Genomic DNA, 22,137 nt, shown 5'->3' on the forward strand with positions numbered 1-22,137 from the left:
ATCTTCCTACTGCACATAACAAGGCTCTAATTATATTGAAATGTTCAGAGGACAATATAAACCACAGAGGCAAAATACAAGTGCTGCGTTCATGTCATTGGAATCCTCAATGTGCTTATAGCATTCTGAGCACAATTTTACCATTTACTTTTTATATGTGTAGTAAAAGAGAAACCTTAAATGAGGAGACTTTATAGTTCCTATTTCACTATAAATCACTCAGGATGCAATTATTTTCTGGGATATGAACCACAGATCTTTACAGTTCATTCTATCCTTAATGAAATCTGAGAACAGAAATCAAGGGAGGCCCTAGCAAATCCCCTGGAGAGGTGAACGTGATCATGACCTGTACTCTGTCCTTACTTCTATACCTATTCAGATGTCATTCTCATTCATTGAGCAGGAACATGCTTATTCTCAGGGCTAGGACAGTCTTGTCTTGTTCAAGGATTGAATTAACCCTCCCCTGATTTAATGTCGATTAATTATATTTACCAAGGTTTACCCAAACTCAGTTTCTCTGGAGCATTGATTTTTAATCTGTAGACTGTAAAACTTCTTGAAATCTCATGCAAAATTGTCTGTTATATGCAGATACTCATTTTTCTCAGAAGTATCCAAGCCTTTTTAAGTTTTTAACTGGGACTATGACAACAAAAATGTAAGAATTACTGCTTTAGAGGGGTTTCTGAATGACTTTTCCCCCTTATGAACTTCTAAGAAAACCCAAACAGTTAAAACGAGAAATATTTCAGCACACGCTGCATATCATTTGACAGTAGTATCTTGTTTGGAAATGTTATGTACTGTACAGCAACGAAGGCTGCAGTAGTAAGAACTCTGATAGCTCTGCTTTCAAATTAATGGGTCATACTGTCATGTTGGCAGTAAATTATTTAGTCCCAAATGTCACTCATTCTATTCTAGTGTGTATTAAGTAAACAGGTAAATTAAGTCAAAGAAACAACATTAAAATCTCTTTGTAAAATATTTTTTTGATGATACAACTACAAGGCTAAAGGTGTCAGTCACAAAACACCCATTTTCCCTTATTTTTTGAGATTTCTTATTTTAAATGTTTCTTGTAGAACTGAATACCATTCCAAGTCTACACCACTGCAGGCAGCTAAAATAAAAAAATGTAAACCTTCTCTTTTGCCACAAGGTCTAGACTAATTGACTTTCTTCATTCATCTGTGCCTAAGTCAACTAACTGAATGATATATTCATTGAGGGTTTAGTAGGCCTAGGCATTGTTCCAGCATTTTGGATTCAATGAGACTTAGGAAGAAAAAACACCAGGTTTTAGTAAGTTACAAATTGTGAAGAATGAAGGAAAAAGAGGAAATTAGTATGACCTCAACGCTTCTTTTGTGGATAACTAGTAGACAGAAGAGCCATTTAATAAGATAAATAATACAAAAAAGAGTATGTAAGGGTAAGAAATTGTATCCAGAAGCTTGCTGAAGTATTTTCAGTGGCTAAAATAATTTCTTTGCATGAAAAGTTGACATTATCTAGCACAGAGGAAAAATGTGTAAGGTTGCTAGATTTGCTAATTCTTTGGAGAAATAGTGACATACATGCACATCAAAGAACATCATAAAACATAATAAATAGACAGTTTTTACCTTAAGAAAATTTGTCTTTGTGATGAAAATTATTCATCCACTGGGATTAGATAATTTTAAAGAAATATCCTTGTCTGAATATTATGTGGCTTCAAGGTTTTCAAGTTTCCTGGAAATGACTGCAGTGACCATGTAAATATATTAATAGAAAACCCAAGAGGGATGATAAGGTTAACTCTATTAGACATAAAGGTGAGTCAGCAAAGGAGTATGACTAGTTTCAACCATTTCCCACTTCAGTTATTGAGGGTTGTCACTATGATACCATAACCTGAGACCAGTGGCATGCTGGAGCTAGCTTCTACCAGTTCATGAGAGCCAATAGTTAAACCTTGAATATTGTGACCGGTTGTTTGCTAAACACAGCCATTATTCAGAATTCATATGATATAAACTTATAATATATGGAAAACAAAATAAATATTCAAGCTCATTACTTATTTAGTACATTTTAATGTTATCTGAGCTCTTGAGGTTTTTTCATGTTTATTGTACCTGGATGGTGGAAATATTATAAATCAGCGTGCATCCTTACCAACTCTGCACCTAATGAGGTTACATGGGTGCCCTAATGTCAGTCAAAGTGAGGGACTTTACACCACAGAAATTGGCAAATTCTACAAATTTAGGCTTGGTTTATTGTTTCATTGATTGTTAGAATTAAGATGGCAGATAAAATGTTAATAATGAAGATTAAACTTAAAAGTGTGAAGCCCTATTTGATGTATAGTCATTATATTATAAACAGCATAAAAATTGAGACTATAGTCTTCTGATATTCAAAGACTATTATCAATTTACAAAAGAAAACACTCATCACTAACTACTCATGACCAAATAACATTCCAATGTACATTTTCAGTGATTCACATTCATCTTACTGTTAACTAAACAAAACCACCAACCAATACTCTTACCATTACAACACTAATCTGTCAATTGTAGCCATAGGCTAACTACAGCTATATTACATAAATTAAGGCATTCTGTGAAAATTAATGATACAAAATTTACAATAAACATATTTTGTTAGTATTTATAAATTGTGTGCTACACATTCTTGACATCAGTAGTTTATAAATAAATATATATATATAGAGAGAGAAATATGTATTTACACCTTATTTTTTCAGTGCCTCAGACATGGAACCAAGTTTACTACTTTCATGGTGTACAAGTGTGACATCTTGGGGCTAGCTGGCTGTATCCTGAAATAACATATTTATGGAATATTTCCTAGCTCTTCATCTTAAACTGATATACTGGATTATTTTACATATATAGATATATATCCTATATATATAGGATATATATAATATATATAATTCAATTAGACATTTTATTTGCTTCTAATATACCAGTTTAAGATATATGTAATTTATCATATTTTATATAATAGATATTTTATATAATATAATATATATGACATTTCATTTGCTTCCAATATATCTCAAATATATTGGAAGCAAACGAAATGTTTAATTAAAACTGAGAATGTGATTTTTTTTTTTGGGGACAGAGTCTTGCTCTTTCACCCAGGCTAGAATGTAGTGGCACCATCTCAGCTCATGCAACCTCTGCCTCCTGGTTCAAGTGATTCTCCTGCCTTAGCCTCACGAGTAGCTGGGTTACAGGCGTGTGCCACCATGTCTGGCTAATTTTTTTTTGTATTTTTAGTAGAGATGGGGTTTCACCATATTGGCCAGGCTGGTCTCAAACTCCTGGCCTCAAGTGATCCGCCTGCTTCAGCTTCTCAAAGTGCTGGGATTATAGGCGTGAGCCACTGTGCCCGGCCAAAAATGATACTGTTTATATGGCATTTTATTGATTTTGTTTATTCTACTGTGTTATATAAAGTTTTCTGAAGTGTAATTTACTTTTCAGAGAGGGGACTAGAAGAAATACCTTATATTTATATGGCATTTCAGTTTTCATATATTTCCACATACCATCTCATTGATCCACATAAAGTTTGTGAATAGATAGCAAAGGCATTCTTAGAGACACAGACACAAATATTATTAATTATTAGTCATAACAAAAAGTATTATTATTTTAGAGGATTTGGGGTCTTGCAGAAATGGCTTTTGTTCAATATTGCACAGCTATTCCCTACCAGAGCTGAGAACTGAACTTAGGACTTTCGGTGGACCTACTGTTAAAGACAGCCACCACCTCTTCAAATAAATTCTCCTTTATATTGTAACTGCTGAGTATATGCTTAAAGACTTTTTTTTTAACTCTCCCTGTTAAGAGAAATACAATGGAGTAAAATGGAAAATAACAAATGGCATTGGTGAAGGGAAATCTGCAGTGTATTTCAGGGAATAATTTTTTTCCCTCCTCTGTGTTCTGAATCCTGAATGACAGGTTTAAGATTGCTTTTTGCCTTAATTTATGTTGTGAGTTTCTTTCTATGATTATCAATGAGTTCTCACATGAGTATGCAAGCATAATAAGAGTCAAACTCCAGCAATTTCCCGACAAGTTATAAAATAATAAAATACCCCTAAATGGTATAGCACAGAAGATGATATTTTCACACCAGAGGTGTGGTGACACCTATAAATCATCTTAGCATTTCTTTTAAAATTTCTATTCTCACTGGTAGAAACTAAAGGAAAAATGAATAGGGTAAGTGTCATCCAGAGCAAACCAATATAACTTTGGGGGAAAGTAAAAGATCCAGAAGTCCTATAATGCTTACGTAAATTAGAGAAGAGAATTCTTCACTCCCTCAATTCTCCTCTCATATTTACCTTTTACCTACATTTCTAAAGGTCTGAGAACTTAGCACATAATATTAAAAATAAAATATAAATGGCTGAATATGGCTATTGAAGAAATATCTCTATTCAAATATACAGCCTTACTACAGGTCCAATATATTTGCTCAGACTCCGTTCAACTCTCTAGGCTGGCAATAACATTCCATTGGCAGACACCCTATAACATACTGTGACTGCAGATGAAAATGCCTCTTTCACAAATAAGGGAGGAGTATGTTTTCCTTACAGGTTTATAGATAATAACCCTTCAATCAATCACAGAAAATACAACACAAAATAAACTACGCACCTGATTACAGGAAATTTCCTCAAAGAGACAAACAAACATTTGCTTCATTTTTTAGAGCTAGTGGATTATTTATCTTTTGATAACAAAAAGACACCCTTTGGTATTATGAATGTTTCCAAGCCATAATGTTATGAAACATCAGAGCTTTATCATTTTGCATCTACTGCAAAAATTTTGCAACTTTTACTCATATGTAAAAAATAGTTTCCTCAGATTTTTAAACATTATAGAACTCCAGTCAATACATATATTGTTAATATCGGTGGTAAAAATAATAATTACTATAGGCCAAGCATTAGGACATATTTTTTTTTCATTAACTCATTTAATTCCCATAAAAATCTTCAGTGTACATGCTGCTGTCTTTTTTTCAGATAAGGATACGGCGATGTAAAAAAAAAAAAAAAGTCTTATCCAAGGATATGAAGCCTGTAGGTATTAGAGATCTGTCTGACCCTACAGTCTTTTTTAGAAATTTCACTCATTCCCATGGGAAGAAAAGGCAATCCAGACAGAAAAACTTCCTTTTTTTTTTTTAATAACCTGTGAAAATCTGATTAATTTGGGTTCTGCCTAGTTATCAACAGAGAACACACGTTGCACTGACTTTAAACCCAACATTGCCTATTTTTTTTTTTTTTTTTTTTTTTTGAGATGGAGTCTTGCTCTGTCGCCCAGGCTGGAGTGCAGTGGCGCGATCTCGGCTCACTGCAAGCTCTACCTCCTGGGCTCATGCCATTCTCTTGCCTCAGCCTCCTGAGTAGCTGGGACTACAGGCGCCCACCACCACACCCAGCTACTTTTTTGTATTTTTAGTAGAGACGGGGTTTCACTGTGTTAGCCAGGATGGTCTCGATCTCCTGACCTCGTGATCCGCCCACCTCAGCTTCCCAAAGTGCTGAGATTACAGGCATGAGCCACCGCGCCCAGCCAATATTGCCATTTTTGACCCAGCAGAGACACCAAAGTTGATACTGGCTTTTTCCCCCTTATGTTCTGATCTACCCTCATCTGTATATTGAGAGATTTTATTTGTTCCCTCAAGTTAACTTTATAAAATTTGCTTTACTTCTTTTATTTTGTACTACTATACTTTAAAACAGCCTTTTCTTTAAAATAAAAAAAGAAAATTAAAAGTTTAATTTTCTGCACATTTATAATTTTTTTAAACTTACAAATGTTACCACCAATGACTCTAGCTGTACATTGCTATCATCCACATTTATCAAGTAAGAAATTTAGGTCTTTCTCCTGTTTGGTTTAAAGTTTCAGCTCAAGGGTCTCTGTACAGAGATGGCCAAGTTTATTTAGAAAGAGTGCATTTTTTTTATATCTTGTTCTTCGAAATGGCTTAAAATGACCTGCCATCTTTGTTAAAAGATTTAAGAAATTAAAAAAAATTGAATTTTGAGGTTTGATTTCTTTAGTAGGTCCAAATTGAACTAAATGTTCTCTAAAGTGTCTAGGAGCTTGTGCAATCTATGATAATTCTGCCTTGAAGCATTTAGCTTTCAATTTAACTTCTCCTTCTCAGTTGGAGATCCTCACTCCGATTTTTCAACTGACACATATAAAAAGAAATCAGAATTGTCATTATAAAGGGCTTACTTCCTCTCTTGTTGAAAAGAACACTAACAAACAACTTCAATGAGTTATGGACAGAAATATTAATACTTTAAGTTGCCTTATTACAAAGTTATGAGAATATTAAAAATAGAGTTTAAATTAGTTAGAAGGACAGGTAGTTTTACTCCCATTTTGCCATGGGGAGAGACAAAAAAAGTTCTGTCAAACATGAAGATTGTTCAGTTGCCCTGAATGAAAAGTCATGAACAAAAAGTTTGAAATATTTTATTAAAATCATGCTACAGCAGTTTCTGATTTTTTTTCTTAGGAAATGCATAGCTAATTATTGTTTTGCAAGAGCTTGAATATATTTCAAAGACTGAATGAGTCATCTACAATACTGTGCTTATTAGAAATTTATTGAGTGTAACCTTTTGCACTTTGTAATATGTTTCTGAAAACTAATCTCTCGGGAAGACCAAATTGAATCTCATTTTTTGGTTTGAGTTCTGGCAGATAGGTAGCAAAGTAAGAACTGTAAGTCAATAATCATTCAACATAGGGGAATAGGATTAAATTTCCTATACTTTCTCTTTCTTTAAGTCATTAGCTCTTGAATTGATAGTCAACCATTATATGTCAAATATCTACACTTCTTGGCGGCTACAATAATGCTGAAAATATTTAATATGAAGCCCTTAAAATGTATACCACGTGAATAAGTTCAGCTAATAATAAGGCCTGTTATTCCTTACTTAGCAAAAGACTATTGTAGAGAGAGGTCTCTGCTGTGCTTTTTAAAAAGCAGACCTAAATATTTTAATAAGTGACTTATAGCTATAGGTAAATTTGTTACCTATATGTTAATATAAACAGTTAAACACATTTCGGATATAGACATGCCTATATGTCTACCTAAGAAAAACAATCATTCTAGAAGAAATAATTTACCGAACAGGGTTGTAATAGTTCTGTTAAATTTGGCTAGAACACTGCTCATTCATTTTTATGGTACTCACTTAGCTGTATGTATCTAAGTGACAGACAATATGTTAGTTATCTCTTAGATTAGAAGAAGGAATATAATAGATACTATAAAATTGAATGTTTTCCATGGGTCTAGCCCTGAGTTAAGCATTTTACATATATTAATGTATTTAATCTTAACAAGAAATCTATAAGGTAGGTTCACACAGTTTTGTGAACGAAGAAATTAAGATTTAGAGAATTCAAGGTGCCACACAGCTAGAATGAAACCCATGTCTGTCCCATTCTAAAGACCATGTTGTCACATCATTGTGTGATATTGCCACCTTGAATAAAAGCTACCTGATGACTATGAAAGTGAATAAGCAGTATTCTAGCCAACTTTAACAGGACTACTATAACCTTTTTCAGTAAATCATTTCTTTTAGAATGGTCTGTGAATTGGAAATATTAGCAGTAGCTGGGCACACTTAATTACAAATGAGTAATTGCACCATAATCACTTAGAATGGCATATACAATACAAACTGGGTTACCAGCTACTAGAGATCAATGGTCAGGGAGTGAATGTGTATACAATTGACCCTTGAGCCACAAAGGTATGAACTACGTTGATCCACTTATATGTGCATTTTCTTCTGCCTCTGCCACCCCTGAGATAGCAAGACTAACCCCCCCTTTTCCTTTTTCTCCTCAGCCTACTCAACATGAAGACAATGAGAATGAAGACCTTTATGATGATTCACTTCCATTTAACGAACAGTAGATATATTTTCTCTTCCTTATGATTTTCTTGATAATATTTGCTTTTCTCTAGCATATTTTATTTTAAGAATATGGTATAAAATAATAATCACATATAAAATAAGTGTTAATTGACTATGTTGTCAGTAAGGGTTATGGTCAACAATAGGCTATTGGTAGGCAAGTTTTTGGGTAGTCAAAGCTTATACAGAAATTTTTGACTGCATAGGGGCGGCCATGCCCCAACTTCCACATTGTTCAAGAGTCAATTGTATATTTAAAATCCTCCCTTAAGTGATTTTAAGCCTAAACTTGTCTTTAAATGGTCAGATGGAAAAGAAAGGATTGTGTCTAGTAAATAAAATGATTAATTGAAGATACCCACAGACACACATCTGCTTTGTTGCTAGACTGCCTTAAGAATAAACTTCAGTATAAAATATAAGCTCAAAGGAGAATTAGTACTGGTACATAACATAGAAGCATAGTTTTTAGAATACATTTTCCCTTACTGAACACACACACACACACACACAAACACACACACACACACACACACCCACATGCACTCACATAATAATGATGGGGATTTATACAGACTCTGAGAGAGTTTCAAAATCAGGTCTTTTTTATCTGCCTTACTTGTGGAGAATAAAGAGTGGCATGCTATTCAGCAGATATTTGCTAGAAGCAAAGAACTAATAAACTGTATGGGAAAAAGGTTGAGAGGGGTTGGGAAGAAAAAGTTCTTCAATGCTCATGAGATGAGAAATATTAAGAAGACAAAAGACAGTTCTTTTTCTTTATAGCTCCTATCAGACAGTTATGATCTTTTAAAATGCTAAAGAAATACTCAGCCTTATATGGGCACGAGTGTTAACAAACAGCAAGTTATTGCTAAATTAAAACTTAATTCAGCAGTGATTGAAAAAAGTTTCACTTAAATAAGTAGGCTCTACTTACATATTTTTAATTAAACAAATTAAATCATGTTATAACTTTCATAGCTATTTTATGGATATACATTTATTCCATTATATTTTTTATAGAAAAATAGTGACCAAATTTTGTGCTAACATATGTACTTTTAGTTATTCCTTTCCCAATTAAAGCCTAATTATATATCCTTGAATTTAACTGTAGTTGTTTTTAATTAGGAGCCATTTTGTGGTGTCACCCCTCAGGGGCAGTGCTATTGGCATCTAGTGAGCAGAGGCCAGGGGTGTTATTAATAGTCTACAATGTACAGGACACAGCTTCCCACCACAAAAAGTTCTTTGGTCCAAAATGTCAATAGTGCTGAGGTTGAGAAAGCGGCTTTCCTAAGATTCACCTGGGGAGCTGTTTTAGTTCATTCAGGCTGCTGTATCAAAATACCACCAACTGGGTAGCTCATAACAACAGGAATTTCTCATGGTTCTGGAGGCTGGAAAGCGCAAGACTGGTGTCTGATGCGGGCCTACTCCCTAATTCACAGATGACACCATCTTTTTGCTGTATCTTCATGCAGTAGAAAGACAAATGAGCTCCCTTGGACCTTTTCTGTAAGGTGCTAATACCATTTACCAGGGTTCTTCTCTCATGACCTAATCACTTCCCAAAAGGCCCTGTCTCCTAATATCATCAACAGGGGAGATAGGATTTCAGCACATGTATTTTAGGAAGACACACACATTTAGATCATGCAAGAGCTTATTAAAAATACAAGTTTCTGAGCACTGCTCTAGCAATTCTGATCTCAAGGGTGGAGGTGGAATTCAGGAATCAGCACCCAGGTTATTATTCTCCTCAGGTTACATTTTCCCCCTTTCAGGTTCTATTTTGAGAAACACCAAACAAAGTACTCAGATACTTCAATTAAAGTTAAGTCATTACCAATTGATGATCACTATCTAACATAAAAATGGTGACTAAAAGGAGTTGCCCATTTCAATAGGGCTAGTTATGCAACTAGAAATTCTAGTTGAATTTCATGAATTATCAATATATTTACAAATGTAGCTTTAGATCAGGAGCAGAAGCATCACCTGGGAGTTTGTCAGAATCTCAGGCTCCAATTCAGACCTACAGACTCACAATCTGCATATTGACAACATGTCTGGCTTTTACGATTGTACAGCTCTAAATGAAATAAAGTATCTAAGTATAGAACCCAGCATATTCAATTCCTATAAGAAATGGTGGTGATTACCATTAGTAATAATGGTAATGATGACAGTATAAATAGAGCAATAAGGAAAGGCTGAAGATAGGGAATAATGTAATGGAAAAGATTCCTTAGAAAAGATAAGAATGGAAAATGTCCCTGTCTGACAGCTTTGAAGAGAGTAGTGGTTCTCCCAGCACGCAGCTGGAGATCTGAGAACGGGCAGACTGCCTCCTCAAGTGGGTCCCTGACCCCTGAATCCCGAGCAGCCTAAATGGGAGGCACCCCCAAGTAGGGGCAGACTGACACCTCACACGGCCGGGTACTCCTCTGAGACAAAACTTCCAGAAGAACGATCAGGCAGCAGCATTCATGATCTGCTGTTCTGCAGCCTCCACTGCTGATACCCAGGCAGAAAGGGTCTGGAGTGGACCTCTACCAAACTCCAACAGACCTGCAGCTGAGGGTCCCGTCTGTTAGAAGGAAAACTAACAAACAGAAAGGACATCCACACCAAAAACCCATCTGTACCTCACCATCATCAAAGACCAAAAGTAGATAAAACCACAAAGATGGGGAAAAAACAGAGCAGAAAAACTGGAAATTCTAAAAAGCAGAGCACCTCTCCTCCTGCAAAGGAACGCAGGTCCTCACCAGCAATGGAACAAAGCTGGATGGAGAATGACTTTGACGAGCTGAGAGAAGAAAGCTGATCAGACAATCAAACTACTCCAAGCTACAGGAGGAAATTCAAACCAAGGGCAAAGAAGTTAAAAACTTTGAAAAAAATTTAGACGAATGTATAACTAGAATAACCAATACAGAGAAGTGCTTAAAGGAGCTGATGGAGCTGAAAGCCAAGGCTCGAGAACCACAGGAAGAATGCAGAAGCCTCAGGAGCCGATGAAATCAACTGGAAGAAAGGGTATCAGTGATGGAACATGAAATGAATGAAATGAAGAGAGAAGGGAAGTTAGAGAAAAAAGAATAAAAAGAAATGAACAAAGCCTCCAAGAAATATGGGACTATGTGAAAAGACCAAATCTACGTCTGATTGGTGTACCTGAAAGTGACAGGGAGAATGGAACCAAGTTGGAAAACACTCTGCAGGATATTACCCAGGAGAACTTCCCCAATCTAGCAAGGCAGGCCAACATTCAGATTCAGGAATACAGAGAACGCTACAAAGATACTCCTCGAGAAGAGCAACTCCAAGACACATAATTGTCAGATTCACCAAAGTTGAAATGAAGGAAAAAATGTTAAGAGCAGCCAGAGAGAAAGGTCAGGTTACCCACAAAGGGAAGCCCATCAGACTAACAGCAGATCTCTTGGCAGAAACTCTACAAGCCAGAAGAGAGTGGGGGCCAATATTAAACATTCTTAAAGAAAAGAATTTTCAACCCAGAATTTCATATCCAGCCAAACTAAGCCTCATAAGTGAAGGAGAAATAAAATCCTTTACAGACAAGCAAATGCTGAGAGACTTTGTCACCACCAGGCCTGTCCTACAAGAGCTCCTGAAGGAAGCACTAAACATGGAAAGGAACAACCAGTACCAACCACTGCAAAATCATGCCAAATTTTAAAGATCATCGAGGCTAGGAAGAAACTGCATCAACTAATGAGCAAAATAACCAGCTAACATCATAATGACAGGATCAAATTTGCACATAACAATATTAACTTTAAATGTAAATGGACTAAATGCTCCAATGAAAAGACACAGACTGGCAAATTGGATAAAGAGTCAAGACCCATCAGTGTGCTGTATTCAGGAAACCCATCTCACGTGCAGAGACACACATAAGCTCAAAATAAAAGGATGGAGGAAGATCTACCAAGCAAATGGAAAACAAAAATAGGCAAGGGTTGCAATCCTAGTTTCTGATAAAACAGACTTTAAACCAACAAAGATCAATAGAGACAAAGAAGGCCATTACATAATGGTAAAGGGATCAATTCAACAAGAAGAGCTAACTATCCTAAATATATATGCACCCAATACAGGAGTACCCAGATTCATAAAGCAAGTCCTGAGTGACCTACAAAGAGACTTAGACTCCCACACAATAATAATGGGAGACTTTAACACCCCACTGTCAACATTGGACAGAACAACGAGACAGAAAGTTAACAAGGATACCCAGGAATTGAACTCAGCTCTGTACCAAGCAGACCTAATAGACATCTACAGAACTCTCCACCCCAAATCAACAGAATATACATTTTTTTCAGCCCCACACCTATTCCAAAATTGACCACATAGTTGGAAGTAAAGCTCTCCTCAGCAAATGTAAAAGAACAGCAATTATAACAAACTGTCTCTCAGACCACAGTGCAATCAAACTAGAACTCAGGATTAAGAAACTCACTCAAACCGCTCAGCTACATGGAAACTGAACAACCTGCTCCTGAATGACTACTGAGTACATAACGAAATGAAGGCAGAAATAAAGATGTTCTTGGAAACCAAAGAGAACAGAGACACAACACACCAGAATCTCTGGGACACATTCAAAGCAGTGTGCAGAGGGAAATTTACAGCACTAAATGCCCACAAGAGAAAGCAGGAAAGATCCAAAATTGACACCCTAACATCACAATTAAAAGAACTAGAAAAGCAAGAGCAAACACATTCAAAAGCTAGCAGAAGGCAAGACATAACTAAAATCAGAGCAGAACTGAAGGAAACAGAGACACAAAAAACCCTTCAAGGGGAACATCACACTCCGGGGACTGTTGTGGGTTGGGGGGAGTGGGGAGGGACAGCATTAGGAGATATACCTAATGCTAAATGACGAGTTAATGGGTGCAGCAAACCAACACGGCACATGGATACATATGTAACAAACCTGCACATTGTGCACATGTACCCTAAAACCTAAAGTATAATAATAAAAAGAAAACCCTTCAAAAAATTAATGAATCCTGGAGCTGGTTTTTTGAAAAGATCAACAAAATTGATAGACTGCTAGGAAGACTAATAAAGAAGAAAATAGAGAAGAATCAAATAGATACAATAAAAAATGATAAAGGGGATATCACCACCAATCCCACAGAAATACAAACTACCATCAGAGAATACTACAAACACCTCTATGCAAATAAACTAGAAAACCTAGAAGAAATAGATAAATTCCTCGACACATACACCCTCCCAAGACTAAACCAGGAAGAAGTTGAATCTCTGAATAGACCAATAACAGGCTCTGAAATTGTGGCAATAATCAATAGCATACCAACCAAAAAGAGTCCAGGACCAGATGGATTCACAGCCAAATTTTACCAGAGGTACAAGGAGGAACTGGTACCATTCCTTCTGAAACTATTCCAATCAATAGAAAAAGAGGGAATCCTTCCTAACTAATTTTATGAGGACAGCATCGTCCTGATACCAAAGCCGGGCAGAGACACAACCAAAAAAGAGAATTTTAGACCAATATCCTTGATGAACATTGATGCAAAAATCCTCAATAAAATACTGGCAAACCGAATCCAGCAGCACATCAAAAAGCTTATCCACCATGATCAAGTGGGCTTCATCCCTGGGATGCAAGGCTGGTTCAACATATGCAAATCAATAAATGTAATCCAGCATATAAACAGAACCAAAGACGAAAACCACATGATTATCTCAATAGATGCACAAAAGGCCTTTGACAAAATTCAACAACCCTTCACGCTAAAAACTCTCTATAAATTAGGTATCGATGGGACATATCTAAAATAATTAGAGCTATCTATGACAAATCCACAGCCAATATCATACTGAATGGGCAAAAACTGGAAGCATTCCCTTTGAAAACTGGCACAAGACAGGGATGCCCTCTCTCACCACTCCTATTCAACATAGTGTTGGAAGTTCTGGCTAGGCAATCAGGCAGGAGAAGGAAATAAAGGGTATTCAATTAGGAAAATAGGAAGTCAAATTGTCCCTGTTTGCAGATGACATGATTGTATATCTAGAAAAGCCCATTTTCTCAGCCCAAAATCTCCTTAAGCTGATAAGCAACTTCAGCAAAGTCTCAGAATACAAAATCAATGTATAAAAATCACAAGCATTGTTATACACCAATAACAGACAGAGAGCCAAATCATGAGTGAACTCCCATTCACAATTGCTTCAAAGAGAATAAAATACCTAGGAATCCAACTTACAAGGGATGTGAAGGACCTCTTCAAGGAGAACTACAAACCACTGCTCAGTGAAATAAAAGAGGATACAAACAAACGGAAGAACATTCCATGCTCATGGGTTGGAAGAATCAATAACGTGAAAATGGCCATACTGCCCAAGGTAATTTATAGATTCCATGTCATCCCCATCAAGCTACCAATGACTTTCTTCACAGAATTGGAAAAAACTACTTTAAAGTTCATATGGAACCAAAAAAGAGCCCACATTGCCAAGTCAATCCTAAGCCAAAAGAACAAAGCTGGAGGCATCACGCTACCTGGCTTCGAACTACACTACAAGGCTACAGTAACCAAAACAGCATGGTACTGGTACTAAAACAGAGATATAGATCAATGGAACAGAACACAGCCTTCAGAAGTAATACCGCATATCTACAACTATCTGTTCTTTGACAAACCTGACAAAAACAAGCAATGGGGAAAGGATTCCCTATTTAATAAATGGTGCTGGGAAAACTGGCTAGCCATATGTAGAAAGCTGAAACTGGATCCCTTCCTTACACCTTATACAAAAATTAATTCGAGACGGATTAAAGACTTACATGTTAGACCTAAAGCCATAAAAACCCTAGAAGAAAACCTAGGCAATACCATTCAGGACATAGGCATGGGCAAGGACTTCATGTCTAAAACACCAAAAGCAATGGCAACAAAAGCCAAAATTGACAAATGGGATCTAATTAAACTAAAGAGCTTCTGCACAGCAAAAGAAACTACCATCAGGGTGAACAGGCAACCTACAGAATGGGAGAAAATTTTTGCAACCTACTCATCTGACAAAGGGCTAATATCCAGAATCTACAATGAACTCAAACAAATTTACAAGAAAAAAAACAAACAACCCCATCAAAAAGTGGGCTAAGGACATGAACAGACACTTCTCCAAAGAAGACATTTATGCAGCCAAAAAACACATGAAAAAATGCTCATCATCACTGGCCATCAGAGAAATGCAAATCAAAACCACAGTGAGATACCATCTCACACCACTTAGAATGGCGATCATTAAAAAGTCAGGAAATAACAGGTGCTGGAGAGGATGTGGAGAAATAGGAACACTTTTACACTGTTGGTGGGACTGTAAACTAGTTCAACCATTGTGGAAGTCAGTGTGGCCATTCCTCAGGGATCTAGAACTAGAAATACCATATGACCCAGCCATCCCATTACTGGGTATATACCCAAAGGACTATAAATCATGCTGCTATAAAGACACGTACACGTGTGTTTATTGTGGCACTATTCACAATAGCAAAGACTTGGAACCAACCCAAATGTCCAACGATAGACTGGATTAAGAAAATGTGGCACATATACACCATGAAATACTATGCAGCCATAAAAAATGATGAGTTCATGTCCTTTGTAGGGACATGGATGAAGCTGGAAATCATCATTCTCAGTAAACTATCGCAAGGACAAAAAACCAAACACTGCATGTTCTCACTCATAGGTGGGAATTGAACATGAGAACACATGGACACAGGAAGGGGAACGTCACACTCTGGGGACTGTTGTGGGGTGGGGGGGAGGAGGGAGAGATAGTATTAGGAGATATACCTAATGCTAAATGACGAGTTAATGGGTGCAGCACTCCAACATGGCACATGTATACATACGTAACAAACCTGCACATTGTGGACGTGTACCCTAAAACTTAAAGCATAATAATAATAATAAAATAAATAAAAAAATTAAAAAAAGAAAAGAATGAACGCAGGGTATATTAGTTTTCTATTTCTGTGTAATAAATTGCCACAAACTTAACAGCCTCAAACACCCATTTATTAAGTCACTGTTGTGTAGGCGTGACTGGGTTTCTGCCCAGGACATGACCAGGATGAAACAAGCTGTCAGCTACCTTGTCCTGAGGCTGTGGGGAAAAATCCACTGCCCGTCTAATTCTTCATGCAAGCAGAATTCAGTTCCTTGTGGTTGCAGAACTGAGGTTCCAGCTCCTAGAAGGCTGTCAGCAGGGGGTCACTCTCACCTTCTAGAGAATACCTACAATCCTTGCCATGTGGCACCCTCCATCTTCAAGTCAGCAATAGTTCATTGAATCCCTCTCATGCTTTGGATCTTAGTCTTTCCCGTCTGCCACTAGCCAAAGAAAAGCCCCACTTTAAAGGGGCTCATTTGATTAGACTAGGGCATTCAAATGACCTCCCTCTCTTTTAAAATCAATTGTCCCTTACTATCACCTCACCAAGAAAGCAAAACGTTCACATCTCTTGGGATTATGTGGAGGAGGGGCAGGAAATCTTGGAGAGCATCTTAAATTCTGCCTGCCACACGTTCCCACTGAACTGATGAGCCTCAAGTGGAAGGGAAATCCCTGGAGTATACGAAAGGAGCAGGGGGTGGGGGTATGTGCTGGTACATTTATAAATCTGGTAGTGGAGGATTTTATTTGTCAAGTAAGTGTTCAGTTTGCTGAAAATGAATGGAAAGTACCTGTCTCAAAGTTTGAAGGCAAGTAAAACAGTTTCGAAACACTTGCTAGAGGCAACAGGGGAAAGAGTTTAACAGAAAAGCATGAATGTCCACTGTTGCTGGACAGTGCAGAGTCCAGCAGGAGACAGGCTGTGCCTCAGAAGAGCACAGATGTGTTATACAAGCTGGAGCAGTCACGGACTAGAAGTTACCTGACAGAAATGGGGAGAGAAGGAAGGGGCAGGCCCTGCTTTTGAGGTCTATCCAGGAATCAATCTCCTCCAAAAGGAGCCAGGTCACCACCAGGCTCAGCCCAATACCTGGAAGAGAAATGTGCTAAATTTTTATTTCTTTTTTACTGTGAAATGAATATGAACTAAAGAGGATCACATATCCTTTGAGCTGCAGGATTTTAAACGGATGATACCACTGAATTAATTTCTTTCAGGGATTTTTATAAGCCACAGGAAGACAGTTTTATCATCTTCCATGGGCTATAAGGCAAATGTTATGGTTACCTTGCTAATAGTGAAGACTCTCTTGAGAGATTCTTGATAATGATGCTCAAACAATATAGCACAGAGGGACAGTTATATTATCTTCTCTCGCATTTTATTACAGATAAGAGCTTGTGAAGTATGAGACTGACAAAAGCAATGGGTGACACCTCATTTTTCACACACCTCACAGGGACAACAGCCTTAATGGGATGTTCTTTGTCCTTCACACTTTTTATCCTGGTACACACAGTGTCATGGAAAAGTGAGAGGGAAAGCTCTATGTCTGGCCCACACCCCCCACCTTGCTGTCAGAGACTCTGCACATTGATGGTATGCTGTTTCAGTTTGGGTTTAGGCTGACGTTCTGCTTTTGCTCACTAAACAGTAGTTTTAGAAAATGCTAAACAGATTCTCATTATATAAATGTATTATTAAATCTAATCAAAAAACCCCATGTTTGAGTTTCGGTTAAAAAAAAAAGGTGAATTTAAAGCACAAAGGTTCATAATGGTTTTATACACAATGATCTCCTTCTCCCTTAGGCCCAAACTTCTAAGATACTCTTAAGAGTGGTTTTAAGAAATTTCACATAATGTTTTGAATAAAAGGCTATGATTTGAGAATTAATCAGTGAGGAAGACAAAGTTTCTACATATCTGTTTCCCTTAAGATAAGTTCATAAACATTTTTACAATAAAAATATATATAATGCCATGAATGATGCCATTGAAGCCAAATAAAACAGGTCCAATTGCCATTCAAAGAAGTCAGAATCATATCTGCTTTTTATGCTTTTTCTTAAATGCAAATTATTTTCAGTTCTGCCTAACTAGCTTAAGAATGCACATACAATTGTCTCTCTGTATCTGTGGGGGATTGGTTTCAGGACGCCCAGCAGATACTAAAATCCACAGATGCTCAACTTCTTTATATAAAATGGCATAGTATTTGCATATAACCTGTGCATATCCTCTTGTATATTTAAATCATCTCCAGATTACTTCAAATACCTAAACAATGTAAGTGTTATGTAAACAGTTGTTATACTTAATTGTCTAGGGAATAGTAAAAGAAAAACATTTGTGTATGTTTTAATGAAATATTTTCAATCCACTGTTGGTAGACTCCACTGACATAGAACCCATGGACACAGAGATCCAGCTGTATAAAGCATAACGAAGTGATTATCTTTGGAATGTATCCAAAGTTTCCGTGGTCATTTACATGTGATCTCAAGAAAAATATTACAATAGGGAAAGATAAAAGCTGATATTGACAAATGCAAATAAAATTATGTTTAGTGCACTCAAGTGTTAGGCTTTTTTTTTTTTTTTTTTTGGCAGAGTCTCACTTTGTTGCCCAGGCTGGAGTGCAATGGTGTGATCTCAGCTCACTGCAACCTCCGTCTTCCAGGTTCAAGCTATTCTGCATCAGCCTCCCAAGTAACTGGGATTGTAGGCATGTGCCAACACGCCCAGCTAATTTTTTCTATTTTTAGTAGAGACGGGGTTTCATCATGTTGGCCAGGCTGGTCTTGAACTCCTGACCTCAAGTGATTCACCCACTTCGGCCTCACAAAATGCTGGGATTACAGGTGTGAGTGACCACATCCAGTCATGTTAGGCATTTTGATAACTCTTTATTTCATTATCTCAATTCGACATGACCGTTATTATTATCCCTATCTTCTAAAGGAGGAAATTGAGCCTCCAATATGTTGGATTACTTCAGCAGGATCCAGTAGGAGATTTTCAACTTGTATTCAAAGGCTGCTTCAAGATTCCCCCTAAAGAAAAGTCATGTCATGTCACTTCACTGTCTAAAAACTTAATGGATTCTCCCCTCGCTCAAAGACATCCCAAATCATCACTCTTTTGTTCAAGGTAAGGCTTCAGCTAACACTCACTTCAGCTCAACACTGAACTTTCTCCTGACTCACTCAGGTCTAGCCACTCTCAAGCAAACTCCAGCTTGTTTTGTTGCAATAGCAAACAAACAGCTTTTGCATTGCTGTTCTCTTCTTACCGAATTCTCTTTCCACAGATATCAGCATGCCTTGCTTGCCTACTTCTTTCCTATTTTTACTCATATGCCACTTTATCAGACGGGGTTCCAATCATTCTCCTCTAATATTGTATTATATTTCCTCATAGTATTTATTTACAAATATTTCTTTACTTGTCATCTGTATGTCTCTCCTTCCTCTCTGCATGAGAATAGGACTTTTTGCGTGGTACCATGTCCCCTATGCTTAGAACAAAGCCTGTCATGTAGTAGTTACTTTAATATTGTTGAGTGAATATATGAATTCTTAACATTTTTATACATAGAGAAAGAATATGCATTGTGTGACTGGGTCCTGATACTCTCAAATTCAGGTCAGGAAGATACAAGAGGAATTTACTGACAAATTCCTAAGTCAGGGAAGGCTGAATACAGCAGACATTATTTTCAGGGATTAAAGGACTTGATTCTCTGATTTTAAGATAATAAGAAGGAGGCTAGGAGTAGGACAAATATTAGGAAAAGTGCTTAATTTTGGATGAAGAATGTTTCCAAGGAGAAAACAGTGAGCAAATTGATCCGAGTTGAGTGGATAAAAAAAGGGGGAAAAAAGAGCAGACCAGAAATGTGAGGTCATTTAGAGCAGCCAGTGTTGGATGGTCAACAAGAGGGAGAGGATTTTGTATAGGACCTGAAGTGTTATGAGCATCTACAAGTGTTCAAGCTAGAAGATACGGTGACCCAGTGAAATGGAAGGTGAGACATCTAGCTGGCGATGGTCCTAAAAACTTGGTGGCAAGGGTGCAGTTTTAGGCTATATTTCTGGCAAGAAGATTCTGATAGACCATGGATTTGAAATCCTATGAGGAGAGGGAGAGAAAAATAGAAGCCAGCAATTTGTTTAGATCCTACTATGTGTCAGACACTTTTCTGAACCCTTGCATACACTGTCTTTAAATCACTACAAGTACCTATAAGGTGTTATTTGACATCATTATGTAAGTTTTATAAATGAGAAAATTAGAGCATAGAAAAAATTAAGGAACTTGTTTATGGTCAATTAGTTACTAAGCTTCAGGCTTTGTGTTCAAATCCAGACCTGCAACTTTTCAGTATCTGTTCTCTCTATCTGTCTCTCTCTGTCTCTGTCTCTGTCTCTCTCTCTCTCTATAATTTAATTTATAAATAATAAATAATAGACATATATCATTTAATTTGTTGTTGTTGTTTAGATAATTAAAATTTACCAGAGTAACATATGGTGAAAGAAGAAACTTCATAAAATGTTCATCCAAGATAAAGCACAATTTTCCAATAGTGTTTAGCTTTTACTTTCATTCAAATATGTAGTGCATTTTGCCTTTGGTAATATACTTGGTTGGTCTCATGTTTTGATTGATATACGAGATAGTAATACTTCACTGTTTTCATGTTCTCACTATCCATCCACTGGGGGCTGACTGTTTTTCACACCTCTCCATATCTCCAAAACTCAGCACATTGTTTTATACACAGAAGATACTCAAGTTATTTTCTGTGGAAAATAATTAAAATTGTATAAGACAATATATGAAAGTATCTTGTAAGTATCATCACTGCTGTAGAAATGGTTAGTCTTGGGTATGGAATTTAGAATACCTAAAAATATTTGATTTGAAATATTCAAATTAACATGTAGATTAAAAAGGTAATCCCGAGAGTATAGACAAACTCATGGCATCTTTTTCTACCCTTGAGATACAATGCCTTTGTACTCCCTTTACACGTTTTTATTCTAACCTGTTTTGCTTTTTAATTCAACTCTTTTGCAAAGAAATTAATTTGTAATTCATATTTAAAGAGAAAAGACATAGACTTTCAATCCATGTGGTTCAAGTCAGAAAACGTTTTATGGGTCAGGACACTGTCTTCTCAGAAGCGTTGGTCAATGAATCATGTTTAAGTTGCATGCTAATCTGCATGATGATAAGGTTATGCCTTCTCTGAAGATGAATGAGTTTTTCAAACAGTAGCTCTGCGTTTGGGAATTTTCTGAGAATATAAATTCCACAAAAAGCCATTTTGCTAACGATGGACCACTTCACTCATTCTCTTTTTGTGATGAATAGTGTATCCATAAATGTAAAACATAGCATAAAGTTACATATCTATTTTTATCTCAGATGTCTGCACTGGAACATTTTAAAGTCCCTTGTGACTTTTGCAGATATTTTGGATTATGCTTCAGGACTTCTATTATAAGGCATTACATGTTCACTGCAAAAAAATTGTGTAAAAATGGTCAATTGATTCTTTACAAAACTAATTTCTTAATAATACAGTGATAATCACTTAAAAAACAAGAGGTTGGGACCAGCAGACAGACTTTCAGTTTTATTTGGGAATTACATGCTTATTTATTTTGGCAGGTTTGTATTTTCATTTTCTTAAAAATTTTTGGGGGTATAAAGATATCGGGTACAAGAGCCAAGCCTACCCAAATAAATAATAATACTTTCACTTAATGTTTACCTCCTTCATATTTTGTACTGTTTTCCTGTAAGTTTTATTAAGGTATCATTTACATACAATAAAATTGAGCAATTTGGAACATACAATTTGATGAATTTTGACAAATGTATACAGTTGACTAATTACCAACACAATAATGGTTCAGAATAATTTCTTCATCTCCAAAAGTTCCCTGGGGTTTCTTTGCAGTCAATCCCCATTTGCAACCACTGAACTGTTCTCTGTGACCATTGTTTTGCCTTTTCCAGAATGTAACATCAGTGAATCATAAAGTATATACTCTTGTTCTTCCAATTAACATAGTATTTTTGAGAATCATTCATGTTGTTGCATT

The 22,137-nt window shown here is 36.5% G+C and overlaps 1 protein-coding gene across 3 annotated transcripts in view; it reads right to left on the reverse strand.

The window, feature by feature from the left end:
* Positions 1-22,137, reverse strand: part of MARCHF1 (membrane associated ring-CH-type finger 1) — an 879,756-nt gene that overhangs the window by 242,581 nt on the left and 615,038 nt on the right. The window lies entirely within an intron of this gene.

The sequence above is a fragment of the Hylobates moloch genome, unplaced genomic scaffold (assembly GCF_009828535.3).
Source record: "Hylobates moloch isolate HMO894 unplaced genomic scaffold, HMol_V3 SCAFFOLD_3, whole genome shotgun sequence".
NCBI lineage: Eukaryota > Metazoa > Chordata > Mammalia > Primates > Hylobatidae > Hylobates > Hylobates moloch.